Raw genomic sequence first — 24472 nt, forward strand, 5'->3', positions numbered from 1 at the left:
AATAGATCTCCCAGGAGATGACTGTGCTGTCCCTGATCTGTCCTCTTCTTCTGTAATCATTTATGCTGCAAAAACAATGCAAAACTATCCAGAAGTGGGACTGGGAAATTTCCAGGAGTCATCGTGAAGCTTAACAGAAAATCTGGGGACAGTGCTCTGAAGAGAGGGGAACTCTGGTTAATTGGGTCAACTCCAGGGAAAATCCTGTTGGGACAGAGTCTGGAAGATGACAGCAATGAACCAGCAGAAATGGATTTCTATGACTTTTGTTCTGTGGGTTGAAAGCTGTGCTTAGCATGAAAGAAGCAAAAAAAATAAAAATAAAAATAAAAATTAAAAAAAAAATCAATTTACTGTCCCTTATTCCCAAATGTAGATGGCTACCAAGAAGGGGCAGCGCTGCCAAGCTCAGTGGTCCTTGTCATGGAATTCAAGGATCTCCACATGGAAACTGGGTGAAATCAAACAGATTTTTCATTAAGAGAACCGTGCCTCCTGCTTTTCCGAGCTTTGCTACCCCATGTGTCCTTGTGCTGACAGTAATTGGTGCACTATGCACAGGACCTGTGGCAAGGGCCATACACACTTCAGGGCTACCAGATCAGATGCAAGCATTTAACACTTGAACACCCTCACCTACCTCTGGTCTCTTCATCTCATGGGATCATTTATTTCTACTCCTTTTTCGTGGCCTGGTGGAGCTGGTTGCACATGGGGAGGCAGCAGGGCCTCCATGCTCCAAGCCCAGGGTGGGATGGAGTGTGGAAGGCAGGGCATGCTCCCGACTGAGGGAAATACCAGGGTATCATTATGTGGTGATTCAGCCTCCTTTCCAAATCACCAGGCGAGGATCAGAGAGCCTGGGGGGGGGGGGGGGCTTTGCCCTCAGCCCTGTAGATGCAAACTCCCCACAAAGCCAGTAAACAGTCGCTGTATCTCTAATCAGAGCCTGAGCGTGCGTCTAAATTTAACATCCAAATTGTGAACCTCTGTCAAAGACATGCCCAAATCTGTCAGCTTGAAATGAGGGAACAAACACAGCGCTGAGATTCAAAGCGTGTGCGTGGGGAGACCGTGGAGATGGGTGATTTGGGGGGATTGGTGCAGGAAAAGGCTATTTCTGGCTAGCTGGGGCGAGTGGCTGGGGCTTGGCCAGGGGCTACTCTGGGGGCCCTCCCAGGGGTCTCCTGCAAAGTGTGGGCTGCTGTGTTTGTTGGCCATATCGCAGAAAAGTGCTACAGCCTGCCAGGAAGCAGGTGTGGCCCCAGCCCCACCTTTTGATTCCCTTCAAGAGGAGCATTTAAAAGCAGTAAAAACCCAAAACACAAAACAAAGCGAGTGCTGAGTGCACCCAGAGCAGCATTCCCATCATGAGCTGTGGTGGAGGCTTGGCTTAAAGTTTTGAGATCGGAAGATTAAAGAAAAATCATAATTTTCATCGGGAAATAAGGACAAATGTTCCCTTATTACTCTTTTGCCAGCATGTATTCCAAGTTCTCTTTCTTCCTCTCTCGCTTTCTTCCCTCACCTCCCTCCATTTTCTCTTCCTTTTTTCTTCAATACAAGAAACAGCCTCTTCCCCACGATAAGGACCAAGCAAAATCACTCCCAAACACATCAACTTCCTTGTCAGAGGCTGCAAGAACAGGGAAAGACAGGAGATGAGATTGGCTGTTCAAGTAGTTAGTTTAACAACACATTTCAATGGGCACCGTGAAACAGAGAGAGCAAAGGGAGTAAATCCCATAAAATGGTGAGTACAAGGTTTTGGGAAAGCAAATAGGAGATGGCACACTGTTCTCCTGGCTTGGTGGAGCACAAGGGGTCCAGCCACAGATGGGGCAATGTCCTTACAGCTGCCTCCCAAGCAGGGTCAGCCAGAAAGCAAAGTCACAGAGCTAAATGGGCACTATGTTGGCCATGTCTGTGAAATGTTTTGCTTCCCAGTGCTGAAACAGCCTGCAGGGGGGTTGTGCTGCTTGGTTAATATTTGCCCTCTCCTCTGCCACAGTGATTTTGGTGGAATTGGATCCTTTCCCACTTGGGGAGCTCCCTGATGGCTGCTCACAATCACCCTGTTGTGGGGTTTGAATTGTCTCTGGAGATGGGTGTCTTTCAAACTGTTTTCTTGGAATTTGAAAAAAAAAAAAAAAGAACAAAACCATCCCATCTTTCGAGATCCTGCTCCTGCATTTGGCTGTGCATTCTCTGCTTGGTTTTGCAGTGCAGAAGAATAAATACATCCGGGAGATGCTACACAAAGCCAGAAAACTAAAGAAAAGAGCCCCTGAAGTTACAGTGTTTCCTTCTTCAATGTATCTCGGGGTTTTCCAGCGCCTCTGGATGGTTTCTTAGGGCTGATGTTTGCAGAAGGGCTTGCACCAGCCTGATTGGGGCCTGTGTTAGTGTGGGTGCAGCTTTTTGCTGGACTTGCAGATTCCATCCAGGCACAATTGGGCTGTTCCTTCCCCATCTCGACTTTCCAATCTCTGAATGGCTAGGATAAGAGTTTTGGAAATAATTTCCAGCTTGCTGGACAGCCTGGAGCAAGGCAGCTGATCATGTAGAACCCAGAGCACGTGCCTTTTACAGCCAAGGACTGCCCTTGCTCCCAGCGTCCCATGAAATGCTGTCAACGCCAGTGCCAGACCTGTGCCATAACCATCTCATGGCTGAGCTGTGTTCCTGGGGCAAAGTGGCTCTGTACTGATGGGGTGAGCTGTACTGAGGGCTTCTCAGCTGCAGAGCCATGGAAAGCCATGGGATTGATGAGTGTCATGCTGGAGTACAGAGCAGTGAGCCTTTCCTGTGGAGGTCATACACATGTGCCTGAGCAGAACAGGTAAAGTCCTAAAACACTACAGATGTTCCTTCCACCATCTCCCAGCTAAACCAGGCAGGTGCTTTAACTCAGGGGTTCTGAGTACTCCAAGAAGCTTGGACTGACATCCTCTATGGGGTGTTGGTGGAATAGAAAGTCCCTTGAAGGAGTTTGGGGAAAGCTTGTGAGACACTGAGTTGTGTGGGGCGGTCTGGGCCCCAGGTTGGGAGGGAGATCTGGCAGAGATAACCTTTTTCCTCTGCTGCTGGTAAAAATGCTTCATTCTGAGGCAGCCCTGCCTTCCCCAAGCCTGGTCTGACATGGCCAGGGGACCTGCAAGGGGTCCTGCCAGACCACCATTCAGGGCTGACAGTGGAACAGGGTGGAATGCTGTCCCTTGAGTGGTGCAAGACTTGGAGGAGTTGAGCCAGAGAGGAGATGGCAGGATGGCCTTCCACATGGGAAGAGCAGCTGGGAAGCATTTAGTTACTTTGATGTGCAACTCCTCCTTCCCCCTTACAGCTGGATGCTTTTGCCACCTTTGCCACTGTGCCAGACTGCACAGGTTGGATGCTCAGACCCAGACTGACTCTAAAGGCATCTTGCTCCATGACATCTTACTGTGTGTGGCTTCCTCCAACCAGCCACTCACCCCCTTCTCCCTGGCACATCTCACCCATTCGCCCATCCTTGGGGCTTTGGCTGTGCCCTGATGCTTCTCTTGCTGCCCTGGGCTGACTCTTCACTGGAGCAAGCAGGTGCTGTGTGTCTTTTCCTCCAAGCCATCCTCTGTCCAAGAGCATCACCTGGTACGTGAAGCCAAAGGCTTTCTCTTGCCACCCTTCCACCTGCAACGCACATTTCTCTCTGCTCGGTGAGGAACCCAGAGAGAGCTCTACTGCTACCAACACCTAGGCCTGGCTCAGATTTGTCACCTAGCCGAGGTGTTATTGTTGTGAGCTCATCTGTTAGGCACAGGACAACTCCAACACGCTTGAACTCTCTGTAGAGCTGTGAGGGTCAATGATCTCTCTCTGTCTTGGCATTGCAAAATCATTCTAGAGCAAGAGTTAATGGGAGCAGCTCCAGAGCTATGGAGTGAGGCCCTCAGTGAGGTCTGGGGGGATTGAAGGAACCTTGCAGTGCCAACTGCCTTGCTGCTTCCTCTGTGCAGGGAAAGTGTGACATGAGGGAAGTGAACTTCTTTGTGCTAAGAGGGAAGCATCCTTATGCATTATTCTTAATCCCTTTCCTCTGCTCTCCCCAGTTAGGGTAGCAAGTAAATCCTGCTTATGATCCAAAAGCTGCCACTGTACAGATAACCACTGGAGGTGTTGAGGGGTGGACAAGGACAGCAGCTATGACAGCCAGGAGACAGGGAGGAGACAGCACATCCCACTGGTGGCTCTCATGGGAATGGGGTACCTGCTGGCTGGGACAAGAAACAGCCCTGGGGCTGGAGAAGGGGCAGTCAGTGCTGGTAGGAAGGAGTCTTGGAGGGAACTGCTCACCAGGCAGGGTGTGAGGGACCTTGGGCTGGGCACCACAGTGCAGCAGCCCAAACATTTTGGCACAAGAGCCAAGTGGAGCATGCCAGGATCTCTCATGAGTGTGCCCCAACTCTGCTGCTGCTGGGACTGTGCACCACTCACCCTGTGATTCAGCTGCCATGGAGGCTTTTAGCACCAAGGACCTCATACCTCAGTCACTGCAAACTATCTGTGAGAGCTCACAAGGGATCCTAGGCTCTTCCCTGATTGCTTTCTCCTGCCAAAACTCATACTGAGCCTTTCACATTTTCCTCATGCTTGGGATGCAAGTTATCTTACACTGATAATCATTCCCCTGTCTGCAGACTGCTAAGGGAATCGGGTGTGTGGGACCACATTGTCAATCCTGCTACCATTCAGATCCACTGGCCAGCTTTGGCCAAATTTAACCAGATAGGCAAAGACTTGAAAGGAGTTAACTTTGCACAAGCTTGTGAAAGGCAGTCGGACAGAGGAGAGAAATCCAAATTAGGACTCCCAGCTGGAAGAAAAAGCTCTAATGTAAGCCCAACCCAATTATTAGACATCAGAGAATCCACACAACAGGGAGCGCCACAGGCAACCAAGCTTCATGAATTCTGTTTACTGAGGTGCTGCAAAACTGGGAGAGCCGAGGTCCCCACACACAAATCCCATCTGACCCACCAGAGCTGTGGACCCAAACAGGGCTCAGCTCACCCCAGCCTGGTGAGAGCAGAAGCTCTGCTCAGTGTTGAAGAGGCTCTGACCCTGAGCTGTCTGACCCTGCGAGTCCTCACTGTCACCTGAACTCAACCTGGTGTTGGTAATGAGGCCACTGCCCTCATCACCTGAGTGCTGGTAGCCCTCCAGTGACTCCCCGCCTGGAACATACGTGCCAATCTAAAATCGCTAGAATTCTTTGGGAAGGAGCCCAAGAGCATCTTGGCGTGCAGAGCTGCGTGAGGGACCTTGTGCCCTGCTGCACGCAGGTGAGGAGCCCCAGCGCTCGGCAGGACAGGGACTGCTCAGCCTCTGTCTGCCCTGCAGCCCAGCCCTGCCCACCGTGCTCCTCCCTCACCTCTTCCCTCCTACCCAGCGATTCTCCTTCACCCGCAGACCTGTTCCTGCGCTCATCCGACCACGGTCTCCTTCCCCTGCCCAGCACCGTGCTGGTGTTTCCCTTCTGCTGCCCGAAGGTGAGCACGGATCATTGCTCTGCTCTGCCTGCAGCCCCTCTCGCTCCGCTGCCATCTGCTCACACTGCTCCTTCCCGTCCCTCTCCTGCCTTTGGAGGCAGCGTAAGGACACAGAGGACAAAAAATGAATGAGACAATCAGAGCATCATCCTCCCAAGTAAAAGGACGGCTGGCCAGGATGCCAGCAGCCGTGCCACAAAAATCCCCTGCAGCAGATACGTATTGAATGCAAAGGGATACCTGCAAGCTGACTGAAAACCTTCATCTGGCAGACCTGCCCGCAGCCGCCCACCTCCTGTGCCGTGTCCAAAGCGCTGCACAAGCAGCTGCAAGGCCAGTCCGTGCCCTGGGGGAGCTCGGCATTTCCCCGGAGAAAAGATCAGCCCCCAGGACAGACGCGTTTGCCCAGGCCGGTCTCATTGCCACAGTATGTCCCTGTCAGCTCCTGTTACGCTCCCAGCACCGGTCACTACCTCCCGCTCCGGCCTCTCTGCTGGAAGCGATTTTCTGGGATCTCCCGCCATTGCAGCACCTCTGTGGAGCCAGCAACGGTGCATGGACGCTGCTTGGAGCACCTGTGACAACCAGGCTGGGCACAGAGTGTCCCTGTCAACCTGGGCCATATGGAGTATCTATTAATGGCATAACCAGTGTCTCCCGGGCCACCTGAGTCACAGCATCTATCCAACGTGCAGCCCGGCCACTCAGAAATAGTCACACCATGTAAGAGCATCAAAATAGCCCTGCTTGGCTACCTCCCTATTCTCTCTCTCCCAGTATGGCCACTTTTGATTACTTAGTAGAGGGGCATAAAAAAGAAGGCACAGGTAACCCACTCCTTCTCTGACTTGTCATTATCTGTGCAAGTTCGTGGCTGATCTTGGGCTGTTGCGTTTAAAAACCTTCACTGGAGCCATCCATCCCAAATGGATCAAAACCTTGTTGAAGCCAAATACAGCTTTGGTGTGTGCAATATCCTGTGGCAATTTGTTCCACAGTTAATTATGCGCTCTGTACAGAAAAAGAAAGTGTTTCCTTTGGTTTGTTTCAACCCTGCTCCTTGTCCATTTCTGAGCTACAAACCTTTCCAGCAGCCCTTGCAGCCTGCCCCTCCCTGGAGCTCCTACTTCCAAGAATTAGAGAAGAAAGTTTCTTTGCTAATAAAGCAGTACCTGCCTCATTGCCAAGGAAAAAGTGTGGTTAGAGGAAAAACTGCTTGCTCAGCAGATCAGCTTGTTAATAGACAATGCAGCATCCATGTTACCAACCCAGTTTAAGAATTTTAAAAGGACTCAGGGGTATCTAATCCTCTTATGTTTGTCCATGATACAGGAGGAAGCCCACTGCTAACTGCTCGGGGTGCACTTGAATGCTCCACACGTGGCAAAAAACAAAGTGAGGTGCACGGAGCAGGGAATGCCATTGCTGGAGCATGCAGTAGCTGGAACGATCCTGCAGGACTTGCCTTGGAGCAGTTGGCAGGAGAGCAGGATGCAAAATGCATTAGTTCCTAACAGATGTTTGATTCCAGGTGTCGTGCCTCCTTTGAACTTTCCCTTCGTACATGAATGATGCTTGTTTGTTTGCAGGGTTGGGAGATGCACTGGTTTGGGAACAGTAGGACTTGAAATGCATCCATGGTGCAAGGGAAAGGCTCGGGAGACGAGCGGACCCTGCTGCGCTCTTCCCTCCACAGGCAGGGCAGGTGGGCTCATTTTGGGAATGTTACAGAGCACGCTGGAGTACAACAGGCAGACTGGGAGACGCAGACACCGAACGCCCGGCTGAGTTAGAGACCTCTCCCCTGCCCAGACCCTCTGGAACCCCAACCCTTTAGCAGACAGGCGGATGTCCCTGAACCCTTCCCGATAATGTGAGGTGTGCTGCACATTAGGAGGTGATAAAACTACACAATACCAAGCCCGGAGATTTTGCTGACCCGAATCCCGAGACAGCCCAGCCTTGCTCAGTAGCCCAATACAGACAGCTTGCTTTCTGTCCCGAAGCTCCGATAACCTCCCAGGTCTCTCTGGCCGACAGCCTGGAGAGCCACGGCAGCTCCCTACACATCCCCTGCCTGCTCTTTGCCCCTCTGAGTGCCGGGATAGGGGGAACAGAGCATTCCATGTCCACCTGCCGGGATCCAGGGCACCCTGGGTGAAGCAGGAGCCCGCTGGCCACAGTCCTGCCTGCTCAGCAGAGCCTGCCCAGCTCGTACCCCATACATCCTGAATTTCCGCATCTCCTGCAAACTCTCAGCCCTCCGCAGCCACAAATGCAAAGGAGCCAGAGCTTTCTTTTAAGAGTTTTCTCTTGAAGCAACCCCAGTCGCGTGACCACTGATCTTTGCCCCTCTGGAGTGCTGCGCTCCACCGAGCCCGCCTTCAATTTCCCGGGAGGCTGATTAGCTGATAAGGGCAGTTTGGAAGGGCGCCGCTGGCTCCCAGGGCCCAGGCCTGCCTCCCTGTATTTTCACCTCTTTTATCAGGGCTGCACATGTACATAGGAAATAATTCCTGCACGCCCTGAAGTGCAACTGGGCTTGCTCTGGGCACCTGACAGTGAACGAAGGTGCAGACATACAAATGGTGGCTTCAGCTCCCTGGCTCTGCTGCCCGTCGTGGAGGGGCATAAGGACAGGTGAGGAGCTCTTACCTGAGTGTACAAGGAAGCAGGGCTGGACAACACCAGCGCTGTGACTACACTCAGGGATTCCTAAAGCAGAGCCCAGCTCGAGGTGGCAGTGGCTTAGTGGGGCACGTGGGGACAGAGTTGGGAGCGGTACCACCTCACCCCGGTGAGTGGGGTTGTACATGGCCAACAGCCGAGCCTACAGCCAGACTCCATCGCTGCTCCTGCCACAGCTCATCCATTCACTTCAGCAAAAGCTTGCTCCCTGCAGAAATCCTGCGCTGTTCAGACACCTGGAGTGCTTCTCCGCTCACTCCCTCCACACCTGCCTTGCTCTGCAGCGTCCCTTTTGCCTTTGATACCTGGAGCCCACCTGCTTGCACTGGCTGCAGCCTGCTGAAGCTTCCCAGCTCAGACCAGATGCAAACACGAATGAAGCTTCTCCTGCCTCCTTCCATAAGCCCCGTGATAGGGGTGCCAGAAGGGAGGAAGAGATTAAAAGCTCTGCATCCCAAAGCTCAATCTGTAGGTGAAGGCTGCTTCCAGCAAAAGTTATTCACATGCAAAAGCAGTTTCACGACTAAATCTCTGCATCCTCCTTGCCTTCCTCCATCCATGCTGTACAGACTGCTCCCTGAGTCATTTCAACTCCCCACACCGGTGAGCAGCGTGCCTTACCTGTTGCAACAGGAGAGAGACCTCTCCTGAAGTTCACTGTCTCTCTGCTCCCTCCGCTGAAAATCCTCTCCCGCAGCAGCAGCACCTCGCTGGCTGCCGGGGATCCATGGTGCTTGCAAATCACAGAGGGCTCCGAGAAATCCCTGCAAGAAGGGGTTCTGCCGGCTGAAACTCCGGCGGCACCGGTCGGGAGCAGCGAGGGAGAAAGTTGCGAGGGGTGGAACTCGCTCGCAGGAGCGCCAGCCCTTCCGTGACGGGCTGGAGGAGGAGAAGAAGCATCGCCCGCTCCCTCGCTGCCGAAGTGGAGCTGTGTGTGTGTGCGTGTGTCAGAGCTGGGCAAGGACCCAAGCCTTAGAGCCAAATAATTGCAGCGCTTTTTACTGTTAGATTAACTAGCATTGCCATGAAATCCAGGGCTTCAACTGCAAGGGGGGGGGGGGGGGGGGGGGAGGAGGTGGGGTGGTGGAATATGTCAGGTAAATCCCTCCAACACACCTGAAAAACTCAAAGATTGTTTTTAACTATCTGCCAGGTGGGTGTTGTAAGGAGGGATGGGTAGAAGGGGGTGGGGGAAACCTGAATCTGCCCTCAGAGCAGCTGCATTCGAGAGGCACTTTGAAGGTTGTTGTTGTTGTTGTTTGTGGTGGGGGAGCCCCCAGAAACCTCAGCTGCTGCCAGTAAGCCCTGGGGTGCTCCGTGCTGCAGAGAGAGGGGATGAAAAGGTGGTCCTGTCCTGAAAAGGCAGGAGGCAGAGCAGAGAGAGGGAGGCAGCAAGGAGAGGTGGCAGCATGGGGAGATTGTTCTTTGTACAAATAGAGCATCCTCACTTTGGGGGGGTTGTTCAGGGCTGGACCATGGTGAAAGGACACAGGCCCTTCTGTGGGTGTTTCTGTGGGGGTCCTTTTTGTCCCCTTCTGCCTCCCCTCTTCCTTTCCACCCCAAACCCCAGTAAATACTAGCATTCCCCCTTTAGACTGAAGTGAGGTTTGAACGGGGTAGCTCTCGACATGGGAGATGAATATTCAGCTTTAGGTGAAGTTTCCTCCCCCTCTGGTGAATTTTTGCAGATGAAATTATCAGAATGCTTTCTGTATGGTTTTAGGGGAAAAGAAATGGAAATGGCATAATTTTAACTCCCAGGCACATAGGTGCCTGGCTGCTCCTCATGAGGTTCCATGTACAATGATGGCATAGAAATGAGTGGAGGAGAGAGACAGGGTCTATTAACATCCCATTAGAGGAGGAGTGCAAACATGCACCTTACTGGTCACCAGCAAGCCTCCCAAGACAGGAGGTTATTAATCCTCTGGCCACATGTACAGCCTCAGCTGGAACTTGTCTCAAACTAGATGCTGTCAATTTAAATCATGTGGCACCAGTCCGTTGGAAAATCCATATGATTTCATGGTGCAAGTCCAAAAAGATGTGATGAAGTTAGCCCATGATATACTGGGGCTACTTGGAGTTGTTGGTGGAGATGAGTGAATGAAATAGGGTAAATTCACCAGAAAATGTGGTTTTGATGGAATCAAAATTGGTCAGGAATTTAAATTAAATCTAGGGCATTTGTACTAAAAATGAGAGAAGAAATGTGCATGGTATGGTGAGACAGAACAATCTCCCTGGGGTCACTGGGACACTGCTGTGTTGGGAAATCTCTATAGCTTTTGTGCTTCAAATGTACTTGTTGGGTGCTCTGCTCACAGCATCTTAACTCCACTTGGAAAGTGACTTTGATTTCAAGCTTGTTCATGGCCTTTCAGAAACGCTTTGAACTGAATGGGAGGAAGGCAAAAACTTAGTTGGATTTACATGCACAGTTTGTCTATTTTTTCCAGCTGGTTTGTTCAGATGATTTCTAGGGGAACTTGTAGTGAAGTTTTGTGGATTATGAAAGTGACAGGAGAAGTAATAGTACCTTGAAATTGCAAATTAGCTCCTCTTCAAGGACATCTCATGAGAGGAGGCCAGGTGATCAGCCAGTGATGGCAATGGGAGGCACGTGTTGGAGGAAGGAAAGGAAAAGTTCTTTCACACAAGCTGCATGTCTCATGCCTCACAGCTGAGGAAGGTGAGAAAATCAGGTATTGGTGGCTGGATTTCAGCAGGGCTGATGCAGGGCTCAGAACAATACTTGTATTATATTTAGACACACCAAGGTGCAAGTGAGCAAACCTCTGGCTTCAGGGCATCAGCTGATTGCTGCAAGAACCAGCATTTCCTTATGTTTGGAGCCTTTTATGACCGCATGTGTGCCTTGTTCCTTCTGTTTGCATCTAGAGCAGTGGGGACTTGGTCTCATCTTGTGCAGCAAGGTGTGAACCCTCAGTGAGCAAGGCCATCAGTGCTGATCTTAGCAATGCCACCCACGAGCCAGCTCTCCCTGTCTGCGCTGTCTTCTTGCTCTCCCAGGTGGTGACAAGGGCCCTCTTTCATCCCTTTTCTTTGCTCTGCTGATGAAATGCTCTTTGGGGAGGCTGGTGCTCATGTAAGAAGTATGCATCAATCGGGCCCTGCAGAAAAATTGGGTGTAAGCTGGTTAGTACCCGATCCCCTTACAGAAAATGTACAATATCTAGTGAATGCAAAAGCCACTGACAACTCCACCTTGTTGCCAGCAGGCTGGTGGCACTGGGTGTTCCTTCCCACAGAGGTGGCAGAGCATGGTACTTGTTGGCGGCAGGGGACTTAGCCCTCAGAAAAAACTTTGCTCCTTGGCTGTGGAGCAGCGGGACATGACTGAAGGAGGGCTTGATTATCCAAAAGCCCACCTGGTTTTGCAAATGGACCAGATGGTTTAATAACAAACATTACCTTTCCTAATTAAATTATGGCTTTGGGGTGAGCAGCAGTCTAGCTATGGAACCCCCAAAATCCTAATATTATACTTAGCTGGGATACTAAGATGGACTTCTGCCTTCCATACAAAGACAAACATAGAGCACATTTGGGTTGGTTACTATCCCAGTGGTCCACGAAGTCCAAGAAGCAGAGGAGAACTTTTTTTGAGGTCCAGCTGTTCATTTTGTATCAGTGGTGGGTGAGAGCCTGGAAATGGTGAAAACTTTCTGGCTCTGCCTCCTCAACTCTCCTGCTCAACTTGAAGTTGGGCCGGGTTGGGAAGAAAAGCGTTGTGTTTATCCCAAGGAACAACTCCTGCTCCTGCAGAAAGGGGTAGGTTGCAGAATTACCTGTGGCTGCAAGCAGAGAGGATTGGCCTGGTTGGGGGAACTGTGCCAGGAGGAAAGAAAGAAGATGGAACTGTGAACGATGCCTGGCTTTGTCCTTCTTCACACCACTCAGACAGTCAGTCAAAAAAAGCCAACAGCACTCCATAAGCTGCTGTCAACGCTTCATGCCACCATTTCCCGCTGTCAGGATCTCTCTCACCCTGTCAGAAGCAATGGGACCTTTTTCAGGGTGTGAGGAATGTCAGAGCTCCATCACTTGGCTGGCAAGGGTGCTTCTTTCTTCCTAATCACGGGGAGAGATTTCATTTCCTGGTTCCACCCAAGATCTCCGTGTAATAAAGCCAAGACGTTCTGCTGTGGGTTACCTGCATGCAGAGTTCTGCAGTGAAGCAGCGTGTTCAGGCTGGGGTAGGGAAATCACCACGGGTCTCTCTGCACCAGCAAGAAATCCTTACAGGGGCCTCTCTGCCAATGGCTGGACTCACTGCCCTGGGGAGCAGCCCTGCCTGTCTCCTGAAGACATGTCTGCAGGCCCATCTTCCACTCTTCCTCCCAAATATGTGCCTTTTCTGGCCAACACTTGCAGCTGGCCCCACTGGAGTGTTGTCTCTGTGGACCCAGAGGTCAGGGCAGCACTGTTGAGGTGTGGCACTGGATTTTTTCTCCAAACCCTTCTGCCCTCAGAAACAGCCATGACAGCATGACCCCCTTGATCATCCCTCCTGAGGGTCTGGGTGAGCTGGGCACTGGAATGCTCCAGCTGTGTTGGTGAGGGTGGGCAGCCAGACTCCTGTGGGCATTTCCTCAGCCATCCCGGCTCCCACCACTCTCCCACAGTGCCTTACTTGCCATATCAGCCCACCTCCAAACCTCCGGCAAACATCCATTTCAGGGGTGTGCTGGGACCTGTGAGTTACCTCCCTCAGAGACAAACAACTTCTGTTTCCCCTTTGCAGAGAATAGAGCCTGTCTGTGTGTCTGGCCCTTCAGCCACGGCATCTGCAGCCGTGCTCTGTGGGTCTGTTTGCACGGCAGCGTGCAGGGACTTGCCAGGGAAGGGGCGATTATCTGCCTGGAACGGAGGCAGTGCTTCCCCAGCAAGCGGGAGCATGTGCTGGGGGCAGGGAGGATGCAGTCCTGGGCAGGGATCGGCTCCCTGAGCTGTGTCTGACTGCAGCCTCCTTGACCAGCACTGATGGAGTGGCTCCAATGACTCAGGATCGCTCCTACAGACCTGCAAAACAGCCTGAAGCTCCCAGACAGGCAGAATCTGTGGGGGAATGAGGGGGTGCTGTCTTGAGGGGGACATTTGGGTTGCTTGGAATCTCCCAAGGGGCACAGGCTGGATCCATCTCTCCCCTTGCAGCAGAATGGTAATTACAACCCTGAATCATATCTCTGTGAGCACACCTAATTCTCACTCTGAGACTCACCCTTTGTACCCAGTACAAATTTGAGCTGGGATTTCCTTTGAGCTCCAGGTTATCCTGGCCTGAAGTCCAAGAGGAGTCCAGCGATGAATGAGTTTGACTCAGGCCATCCATCACACATGGTTTTGGGAATAGAGGCTGATGCATTGCAGACCACTCCCCTCCATCCAGTGTAGGATCTATTAAGACATCTTTGGCTTATGAGGCTGAACACTGGGTTGTCCCTGCCCTTAGACACTCAGGAGGGCATCACCATGAAGCTCCTGCTGGAGTCTACGAGCTTATTGTTGGGACAGATCAAACACATGGCTAAGAGTGAAGGACACAAGGTTGCTGGCAGTGTTGGGCTGGAATCCAAGCCTCTTTGGGCCCTGTGTGGGATCATAAGGATGCTGTGGCATGCTCCCCACGTTGGCTTCCCACCAAGCATGATGCACATTGATTCCTACAGGGCACTGCTGACAGATCCCTTGCCCCTTTAAAAGAGATGAAGTCATCTGCCTCCGAAGCCATCTGGCACCAGGACAGAGTCAGAAGCTCAGTGCAACAGAAGGCTGGGATGCCAGCCCGCAGAGGAGGTGTCATTGCTCTACAGACAGATGGGACCCTGATGGGGTGGGGTGAGATGCTGCTCGAGACCCCGGGAGAAGGTTCGGTGTCATGGGGAAGGAAGTGAAGACCCGCTGGCAGAGAACCAAGGTGTGCCATGGCCCCACTGCCATCATCCATGTGAGCAGAGCCCCACTGTGGGGCTGGAGCTGCACGTTTTTTGGGGAGGACAGTGGGCTGTACGAGGCCCTCGTCACGGGCTGAGCTGACGAGTCAGCGTGTCTCCTCCTTGCCCTGCATCCGTCTGTGCAGAGCAGGCATGAGCTCATCCTGAGCCACTCGTCCTGTACCGTGTGCCGGATGGCTGATCTCATGGGTGGCTGATCTCATGGATGGCTGATCTCATCGCTGGCTGTGCCACCAGGACTGACTCCGGAGCAGCGTGCCACCGCAGTCCGTGGGAAAGAGGAGCCACCGTGTCCCAGCGAGGCTTGGGGAAATGATCTCAAGCAAAACTGCCCACCAGACTTGAGTGGGTGGTGGGGGATGAGGTGAATTCCTTGCTGGCATGCCCAGGAAACACCCTCTCACTTCCAGGTCTGGCAGGAGGTTTCTCTCTCAGTATTGCTGGCCATTCCCAGATGCCTTGTGTATCACAGACTTCTTAACCCTCCTGGTGTGACTAGCTCAGGTCCCCTTTGCAGTACTTTGCTTGTTCATGATTTTGTGCACCAGGAATGTCCCAGGCCACCATAAGTCTTTCTGAAGTTGTTGTGCTGGACCCCCTTCTCCCCACCATGCACTGCAAAGCATGGTGGCTTCTGGCCAAGGCAGGGACCCAGTAAGTGCCTCCTCCTGGCTCAGTTTTGCAGGAAGAAGCTGGGGCTGTGATGGGTGGATTAACACAGAGGTGCTTTACCACCCCCTGACTGAGAAACCCAACTTCAGCTTGGTGTTTGTGGAAAAGATTGGTGAGGGTGGTGGTGAGTAATAGAGGAGGGACAACATGGGAATTGCTTGGGTCTTACTAGGAGGTGGGGATAGAGGACAGCGAGTTTATCTGAAGGGTAGAACAAGGATGAGAAGTTAAATTACAGCTCCGTAGTTCAGGTTTGTGTCCAGGGAGAATGAGCCATTCCCAGAAGATGAGTCTCTTCCCTCACTGATGCCACACAACCAGCTTGGACTGGATGTTTAACTTTTAGTCCAGTGCATTGGATCATGTGCTGGGGATTGCATGGGCACTGGGAGATCAGGCACAGGCAGAGCAGGGTCTGCCCACACTCTTGCTTCACTCAGATGTCTCTGGTTTGCCTGGCTTGAGCAGAAACTCTTTCAAAGTGGAGGTTAATTTTGAAATAGGGAAATAATTTGTGTTTGTTCTGATCTGGCCTGAAAAGTCTTGGACTACTGACTCCTTTTCCTAGGAAAGACCACTCCTTTTCTGCTTTGTCTTGCTTTGGGAAAAACATTCCGTTCTTCTACTCTGGCCCAAATCCTTTGTACTGTCTCCTTTGCGTTGCAGTCCGTACATATTTGTCTGTTACTCTATTAACCCTCAGTCACAGACTTCCATGGTCCCCTCTCAGATCCTTGCTCTCTACTTCTCCTTTGCTGTGGCGCTTAGACCTGACACCCAGTCTTGCCTGGCAGAGAAACCAGCCTGGAAGTTCCTTGCTCCAAGGGCATTAAAAGAGGCGCCATTGTGCAACAGAGCCTTGTACAAGGAATACAATCCATGTGATGATTATCTCGATACCATCCTCACTGAACCAGGCAGCCTGAGCCAAAAGAAGAATTTAGAGCTAAACAGCTTTTGTTTACAGGAAGCCAGAGCACAGTGTCTGGGCTTGTACCAGTGCAGCAGGAGATGCTGCTACTGTCTCAGACTGCGAAATATTGATGGATAGTGTGTCCCTGAGATTTCCCAGGGACGTTATGGGAGCAATCTCCCTCATTTCTGAAGCATCTAATACAGGAGCCTGAGGGGAAAACTGTTTCCTTTGGCTGACTGGACAGCCAGGCAAAGGTCATCAGCTTTATTTACTGCTATGTTTGGCCATGATCACCACAGGCTTTGCAACCTCTCCAGCAATCTGTGCCTTGAGATGGAAAAAGGTTGTGTCTCAGGCATGTTGTAAAGGGCAGTGGCCACTAAGGGACACTGCACCAGCAGCCCAAACCTCCATGAATTTGTACTACTGAACAAATCCACTGTCCAAAATCCCAATGATTTCTCACAGGCTAGCAAAATAGACGAGACAAACATCTCTCTGAATACTGAAGCTCTTGCTTTTCAGGGGATATTTCTTCTTACAAGCCTTTCTTTTGAGTTTGCAAAACCACTGTCCTACAGGAAGAAAAGCTGGTGGACTGCTCTGCAGAAAGAGGCAAAGAGCCTCATCTCCAAGGCTTGTCCTGCTCAGGATAAGGAAACAAACAATTGAGAAAGAAAATCAAAATGTCTGACTGCTCTCCAGATGTGAGGGAGGGCTTGCCCACATCTGGCGGGGAGTGTTCTACAATGGGAACAGCTTTCCTCAGCCCTCGGCACATGGCTGGGGGTGGCTGTTGTACCCACAAACAGGATGGTCCAGTTCCTGTGGAGGCAGAAGATCTGTTTGGGCAGTTCAGTGAGTCAGAGAACATTTACCAAGACCTTTTCGTGTCAGGAAATGTACTTTGATGAAAAAAAGGAAGACGTTTAAAATAAATTGAGTGAAAAAAGGAGTGAAAAATGAATGAAATGCAGGTTGCAGAGGCATTTTCCAAACAGCAAATCCTGCTGCTGAGGAATACCATCCAGCCCAGTTGGGATGGTCTTTGTGGATTCACTGGTGGCCCACTGCCTGCTTTCAAGTGAGCCGTGTTTGGTAACACCTCATAGAATTACAGCAGGACTTTGCCTGTCCTTGAAGCACTTTGTCCAACCATTTGGAGAAATACCTGAGAAATTTACCTTTGGAGTTGTGCTGCTCTGATCTGTATCAGTCCCAGACTACTTCCCTTAATTCCTGGGATGGGGGATAATGATGTCTGTTGGGCTGACAGTCTTCCTGGTAAAAAATATGTGCTGAGAACAGGGGTGGCAGAGCCTCTGTGGTGTTGACCTCGGCCCATAGCATCCCCCAGATGTCTGTCATTTCCCAGTGCCTCCAGGGAAGCAGGGGCATCTGTTAACCTCCTTTTCACTGGTAGGGAAACTGAGGCATGGAGATGTTCAGCCATACTTGCAAATATTTTAAGCTAAACAGGGAATAGATGGATGAGCTAAAGCAGAGGAAGGGAGCAGGGACCTGAGGACTGGGAGGTTTGGTGGGGCCAGAAGATACAGGGCATGGAAATGCCGCCTTGGAAGGTGAGCCTGCCCAGCCTCCATTGCAGAGCCAAACCTTCTGTTTTGTTAGGACTGGGGAAGGCACTTCCCTCATCACCCTGTCCAGCAAACCCTTCTCCAGCAAGCTGGGCATGAGGGCTCAACTCAGCTGCTTGAGGTGAAGGCTGGACGCATTGCTGATTAACAAGGTTGGTCCCCTCTGAGTTTTGTCAGGTTTCTCCATTTTCTGCTATGGCAGCACTCTCCACCACTGATTCTTGTTTGGGGCTTTTGCTCTGAAGCAGCTCTGAGTATCCACCCTTCTCTCCTCCCTCTGATCTGTGCAGTGCAGGCAGAGTGTGAGCAAGAGGAAGGGGCAACCTTTGTTGGAATAAGTATGAGAGGCAGCCTGCCAGAAAGATAAACGGCCTGGATGAGAGGTGTGGAGAATCCCTAAAGCTGAGGGGCTTTGCCTTAATTATCATGTTAAGTGTTCAAAAGGCAAAAATACTCATCTCCATTTTCATGCGCGTTCACTTTAAAAAGAAATAAAAATCCTGCTTAATTGCTCCACTTAATTCATTAAAGGATTAAGGCAAAGACTAAAGGAAAAAAGTGAAGTATGATGATGGGTGGTTCTGGCATCCTGCTCCAAACCATCCGTGAGTGTTTGGAGGGAGCCAGGGTGTGAACATGACTCCTCCACCCAGTACTCCTGCCCCATTCCCAGTGGAGTGGGTGAACCCTGGAGCTTGAGCAACCCTGACCAGTGGGTCTTGGGGGCACAGCCCCAGGCACTGTTCTGTGCTCAGCAGATGCAAATCCTCCCCCTAAATCCTTTGCAGGAACTTTGCAAAGACCTCAAGGCATTTGCCATCCTCTTTGGCTTCATATTTGACAGATGCTTCTGATCCATGGACCAAACCTGGTTCTGAGCCATCCCATAATCCAAGGGTTTCTTTTTTTGTTTTAAAGTGCTGCAGCAGGAGGCAATGTTGACATTTGCAAAATGTTCTCTGTAGTCGTTTACACTGAGTTTAAAAGTAAACCTGGATGGCTGGTTTATCTCTCAAGCCCATTTTAATTTGAGTTCCCCAAGTTTAGAGGTCAGGTTGCCTGCATCACATCTGGGCAGGGACTGTGCTGGAAGAAAAAGGATATGGGGAAAATGTGCAGGTGGGAAGTTTGCTGCCTGATAAAGGGGAGAAGCTGGCTGGAGGTTAAGATAAAGGTTAAGCTCAGGAGAAGAGGTTGCCCACCACTTCTCAGATTGGTGTGACCAAAGGCAGGCTGGAGTGCCGGCTTTGGAGCAGGAGAAGGACAAGGGTAAGCCCACCTCAGGGGGACTGGCAGTGCTGAGGAATGGAGGGAAGTACTGCCACGGGCAGGGGATGCAGGGGATCTCACAGGGCAAAGAGAAATAGGAAGGGAGCTCTGCAGCCAGAGTGTGTGAGAACAACTCTGGGCTACTGCCTTCTCCTGGGGAAGACTGGTGGCTTGACAGAGGAACTGTGTTTGGGGATGTGGGTTTGCTGCTGTACAGCCCCTGAAGTCAGATCCCACATTCCCGAGCAGTTGAGGTGGAGGTCGCCCTGCGCCCTGGTCCTTGTGGCTCGGCACAGGTTTGGTTGCTTGAGGAGGCCAGGACAGCGTGCATCACCCTCCCAGCAGAGCTCCTGCAGGGCCTGGGGTCAGTGTTCCAACACTGCCTCTTCCCAGCTGCCAGCGTGCCCCGAGCCAAGATGGGCTGGGGAGGGGAGTGAGGTATTGCAACCTGTTCCCTGCAGCAAGGACTGAACACGATGCTCCTGAGCATAGCAGGGCTCTTGGGAGGGGAGCCAGGGTTTGGCCTGAGAGGGCAGCAGAGCATCTTCTGCTCTGGGGTGCCCCCAGGTCACTGTGCAGCACCTGAAGCAGCTGGGCTTGGGCAAGGCTGAGCACCCAGACAGAGCTCAGGCCCTCAGCGGGGCATCCTGGGTTTGTCTGAGCAGCTCAGCTTTCACTCCCTCCTTCCTTTGCTTATCCCTCTCCTGTCTCATCGCTGACCACAGGTGGTAGCAGGTGCCTCACAAAAAAGCCAGATTGGAGCTACAGATTTGTGTGTGTAAGGGAGAAACAGCAAATCATCCTTGAAACAATGTCCCTTTTCAGAGTCTTGGCTCCTGTCAGGAATAATCTATCCTCCCTGGGCAGCTCAGCCTGGCAGCAGCTCTGCCTAATCCTGCCCAAGTCATGGCAAATCTGTGGATTGCTGAACTGTGGGGTGACACAGAATGCTTCTGCAACCCCTTGGGGAGCTTCTGGGGCTTGTTGTGGCTCTGGAGGAGGCTGGGAGGAAAGGATGAGGGATATGCTTATATGGGGAGGCAGGCACATCTGTCTGGGCAGGCAGGAGTGCTTGGAAGGTTGGGTTTGTACTCTGTTCTTAGGACAGCCCCCACAGAGAATGCTGAGGGCTGATCCAGGGTGGGGATCAGGGTTCATTAAGGAATCAGCCTGAATGAGCATCCATTGCTGGGTGGGGAGAGCACTGACTGCTGGTTTGTGGGTCACTCTTGGTACCTCAGAGCTGGACTCAAAGCAGAGACCCCAGTCCTGGTGTGCTGCAGCAGCTGGATGCCCTGGAATGCCTTGGACACAGCTGCTGTCACCCACAGTGAAAAATAAGGGCTGTTCAAAGATTCTCAGTGACTTAACCTTCTTTCCCCAAGGAGAGGAAGAGGCAGCACAGTCCTGCTCTCTGGAGCTGTTTGCAGTAGTGTTGCTCAGATTACGGGGAGGTTGTGCACAAAGATTTAATTTCAAGAGTTTCAGCACTGTGGGCTTCTTTTTCCAAGAGTCTTGTGCTGTTTTGGATGTAATAGTCATGGTTTGAAATGCCGTCCCAGAGTTTTTCCCCTACCAACTTTTATCTGTCTCCACCATCGTAAATATTGTCTCATTTTATCTTTCAGATGGGCCCTGGAATGAAGGCTGTGGGCTGTCTTGAACCCAAGACTGGGGAATTCAGATTTTATTTGCAACATGCCAGGGAATTTTGTTTTCCAGTAATGACTTGTGCAGTAATTGTGAACTTCCTCTTATAACAGAGATCTAACTCCCCACTTCCCTGGAAGGGAGGCTTGAGCACTGCTGGTGTTTTCTACAGTCCCTTTGAAATTCTGTTTTAGCAAAGCTGATGCAGACAGAGATTTGTTCACCTTTTGATGCAAAACATTTGGAGTTGGAGGTGCAGGAAGGGTCATTGCAGCTGGACCTGCCCAGAAGGGAGGAAGGAAGGAAGGAAGGAAAGAAGGAAGGAAGAAAGGAAAGTTCCTGCTTACCTCCACCTTCCCAATTCCTATTTTCCACTTCCTTTGTCTCCTCTCAGTGTGCTCTGACCCCAGCCTGGCCCTGGGTCACCTCCTGCAGACCGGGATCAAAGCCAAGCTCACACCTCCGGCCCTGGCAGGAGGGCAGTGCTGCCCTGTCACCTGCTGCCAGCCCAGCCCAGGCATGCCAGTGTCGGCTGCAATTAGGATGGCAGAGGAGTTTACTCAGCCTGCTCCTGCCAGACCCCAGGGTGATGAAAGTTGCTGTTTAAAGGCAGCGAGATAGGACTGGGGAGGGGATCAAAGGCATCCTGCCTGCATCAGCACTTGGTGATGCAAAGCTTGGGGTCATGCTCTCCGAGGTGATGCTCAGCCCTCCTCGCCCCCCAAGCCCTGCTGGCTCCAGACCTGCTGCTTCCCAGCAGGGAAAGCTCCAGGCTATGCTGGGCACAGACATCCCTTTGCACAAACCCCTTCTGCATCGGGGCACACAGGAAGGTGGCTGCAGTCCCTGACATTTGGGGGCCTCTTTGGTCCCTCCTTGGAGGACACACAGCACCTGGTGTGCCAGTTCCAGGGGCAGAGCTGCAGAAATTGCATGCACATTAAAATGCAGCTTGTGCTGCCTGGCAGGCGTGGAGCAGCCTCTGTTCCCACGGACTCATTTACCTGCTTCGAAGTGGAAAGTGTTCAGTACCTGGCAGGCTCTGCTGAACTAATTAATTTATTTAATAACAATTCCTAGCTGCTCTCCAGGCCTAACTGCTTTGCATCCCAAAGAGTGATGGTTTTTTTTTTTTTGTTTTTATTTTGTTTTTTTTTTTCCAGAAATTCCCAATGGAAATGTGCCTGGTTTATTTATATAGAGAGGTATTACCTTTTTTTGTAGCTCTCCATTTGAACAGCACATTGCACAACAGGGCTCTGGCTCTGCACCCCTGCTCTGACATGCTGTTGTCATATACATCAGCATGCCACCACTCTGGGGACACTGCTCTGGGGATGCTGTGGCCTCTGCCCCTGGGACAATGGGTCTCAGGGCTCCATGAACCAGCGGGGCTGCAGTTTGAGCTGATGATCCAGCCTAATTAACCTGAAATCCTCTAAGGACTGCAGTCACTAGAGGGAGATGGGGGAACCCCTCTGCTGGTCTGGGTGGTTCATGGCACCCTGTTTCCCTTCCTCTGCAGTCCCCAGGAGGAAATCCTGCTGTCTTGGGGGGATGCAGGAGGATGCATCTTTCCATCATGACTTTTCAGCTCAGCATTGCTGCTCTTGGCCAACACCCTTCCCTTGGAAGTAGGGATGAGGCTGTGCCCTGGACTACGGACACACATTTACTAGCAGGAATTAGGAAAGTCTTGTTACCTTACCTGGAATCTCTGCCCATTTTCCTGCTGCCCCTGGCAAGACTGTTAGGACAGTTGACTCGAGGGAGTTTGTGTCTTGTTACAACACAACATGGAAATGCTGATCAAGGCTGCCTTGCCTTCAGGGACAAGCAAGAAAACAGGGGTGTGGGAAAAAGCCTGTTACCCTGTAGGGCAGGTGCAGGGCATGCCACTGGAATTACCCAAAGCTGTGCCATGGAAAACTCGGTGCTGGGACACTGGCTCACGGCTGGGGCACAGGTGCAGGCCTTGCTGTCCTAGGGACTGGAGGAGAGGAACAATGTCCCATGGATTGGTTTTCCAAGAGCCTAGCAGTGCCACTGTCTGTCATGAGAGTCTGACTCCACGGCAGAATCTAGCAAGGTGCACCTGTCATCATCCAGCCCAAACCTCATGTGACCATCCTGTTCATGTGGGGGCTTGTGTGGCTAGATCCTATCCCAAAACAAAAAGAGAAACTCCAGCACTGTGGCTGAGTGAGGATCTTTTCCAGTTGAGCTCAGACAGGGCTGGGATGCAGAATCCGTGGCTGAGGAGCCCATGGCTCTCGGGGTGGGCTTGCTCACCCCACACCATTCCCCGAGCCCTCTCACTGCTCTGCAGGAATTTCTTCTCCTCCTCAGACAGACCTGGGTGTTTCCATACCTTCCACCCCCGGTTTGTGCCCCAGCGGGCTCCTTTCCTCCCCCGTTCCCCACTCCTACCCCAAATGGCATTTTTCTCTGCCGGTGATTCACGTCGTACTGTTGCAATACTCACCTGGCCACGACCTCAGTGGGAGCCCTGTCCCTGCATGCAGGAGCTCATTGGGGAGCAGTGATTCAGCTGGGATCAGAGGACTTGCACCTTTTCCCTGTTCCCAGCTGTGTGTATCCGAGAAAGCATTTCTGCCTGCTGGGGAGTGAATCACCCAGGAGTGGCTTACCCAGCCCTGCCTGCTGCGAGCAGGAAGGGGAATGGGAGGAGAGGAGGAGTGTGGGCAGCCTTCCTCCTGCGCTTGGGACTGGGGCTGGTTTTGCAGAGGGAGAAGAATCAAGTGGGGATGGAGCACTTGGCTGCTCATGTACAGCCCTGCAAGGCACTCTGTGGCTGTCACCCCCGGAGCAGAGAGCAGCTGAGCCTGCCCTGTGCTGGCTGCATGGGCTGCAGCGTGTTCCAAGCCCAGTGGCTCATTCTCTGCTGGTGCTTCAGGCAAGCTGGGACACGGCCACGGCAGAGGGGACATGGCTGTGTCATGCACTGAGCTAGTGCTGGGCTCATCTCTCTGCCAATTCCCACAGGAGCTGGAGGCTGGGGATTTTCCAGGTGGGGAAGCTGGTACAGGGCCATCCTGCCTGCCCAGCTGTCGTCTCCCACAGGCAGTGTGTGGCCTTTTGTGTGGATGGAGCAAACTCTCCTTGTGTTCTTTCTGCTGTGTTGTTTCATTTGCTGTGGTCTGCATTCGCTGTCCACTGGCTCAGAGCAGTTAAGAGCATCTAATTTAAGAACTACTACAATAAAAACAACTTGTGGCAATGACACCAGTTTTAAAAGAAAGCCAGTTGGTGAGTCTTCCTCTTTGACCTGTCTGCTTTTGGTGCACTTTGTAGCATGATGAGCATTAGTCACTTGGAGCAAAATCCTCTTTGCACTACCAGGTCCTGGGAGAACCAAGTTAGGAGCTGAGGGAAAGGTTGCATTGGGCTCCCCAGAAAGCTAATGTGGTGGGTAAGTCTGGTGAGCATCTGTTTAGATGGGATTTGCAAAAACATGTCCCTAATAGATCAGAGCAACCCTATGGCCAGTCACTGAAAGCCTGCTGCACTCAGAAAGGGCAGGACCAGGTGTTAGGGACCACAGACATCCCACCTGGGGTTCCCCTATGTGGAGCTACTCTATGCTTGGCTGTGACTCTGACTTGAGTTTTCTGATGGAATGTATTGGCCAGGATTATTGGACCTTGCTGCTGGCTCCATTCAGTCTACCTAAGGAGTAGTAGATCTGAACAGCAGCAAAGTTGTATCTGATCTGGAAACAGGTGCATGGACAGCATGGATGCACTCACTTGTATCTCCTCATCCTGCATCACATCAGGTTGCTTGTTGCCTCCATTCTCAGGATGTATTATGGCTTATCCCACCCATCCATGCCTTCCTTATTTGATACCAAGCCATGGGGTTGTTCCCTCCTCGTTTTGGGCAGAAGGGATCGTCACCCTGGTGGTGTCACCATCCTTCAGGCACCTTCTTGGTGCTGTTGCTGCTGGCAGAAATGTGCACGTGCCTGGTGCTGAGGCACCCTGGGACAAGGGCTTTGAGGTGCTGTGGTAATTCACATCATCAGTAACTGCAGGGGATGAATCTCAGATACACATCTCTGGGGCAAGGCGAGGGACCTGCAGCTCATGCATTCCTGGCACGGGAATCAAGAATAAAATTGCAGCCCCTGAAAGTTCAGTGATAAGCCTG

Source organism: Cinclus cinclus, chromosome 14, assembly GCF_963662255.1.
Source record: "Cinclus cinclus chromosome 14, bCinCin1.1, whole genome shotgun sequence".
Lineage (NCBI taxonomy): Eukaryota > Metazoa > Chordata > Aves > Passeriformes > Cinclidae > Cinclus > Cinclus cinclus.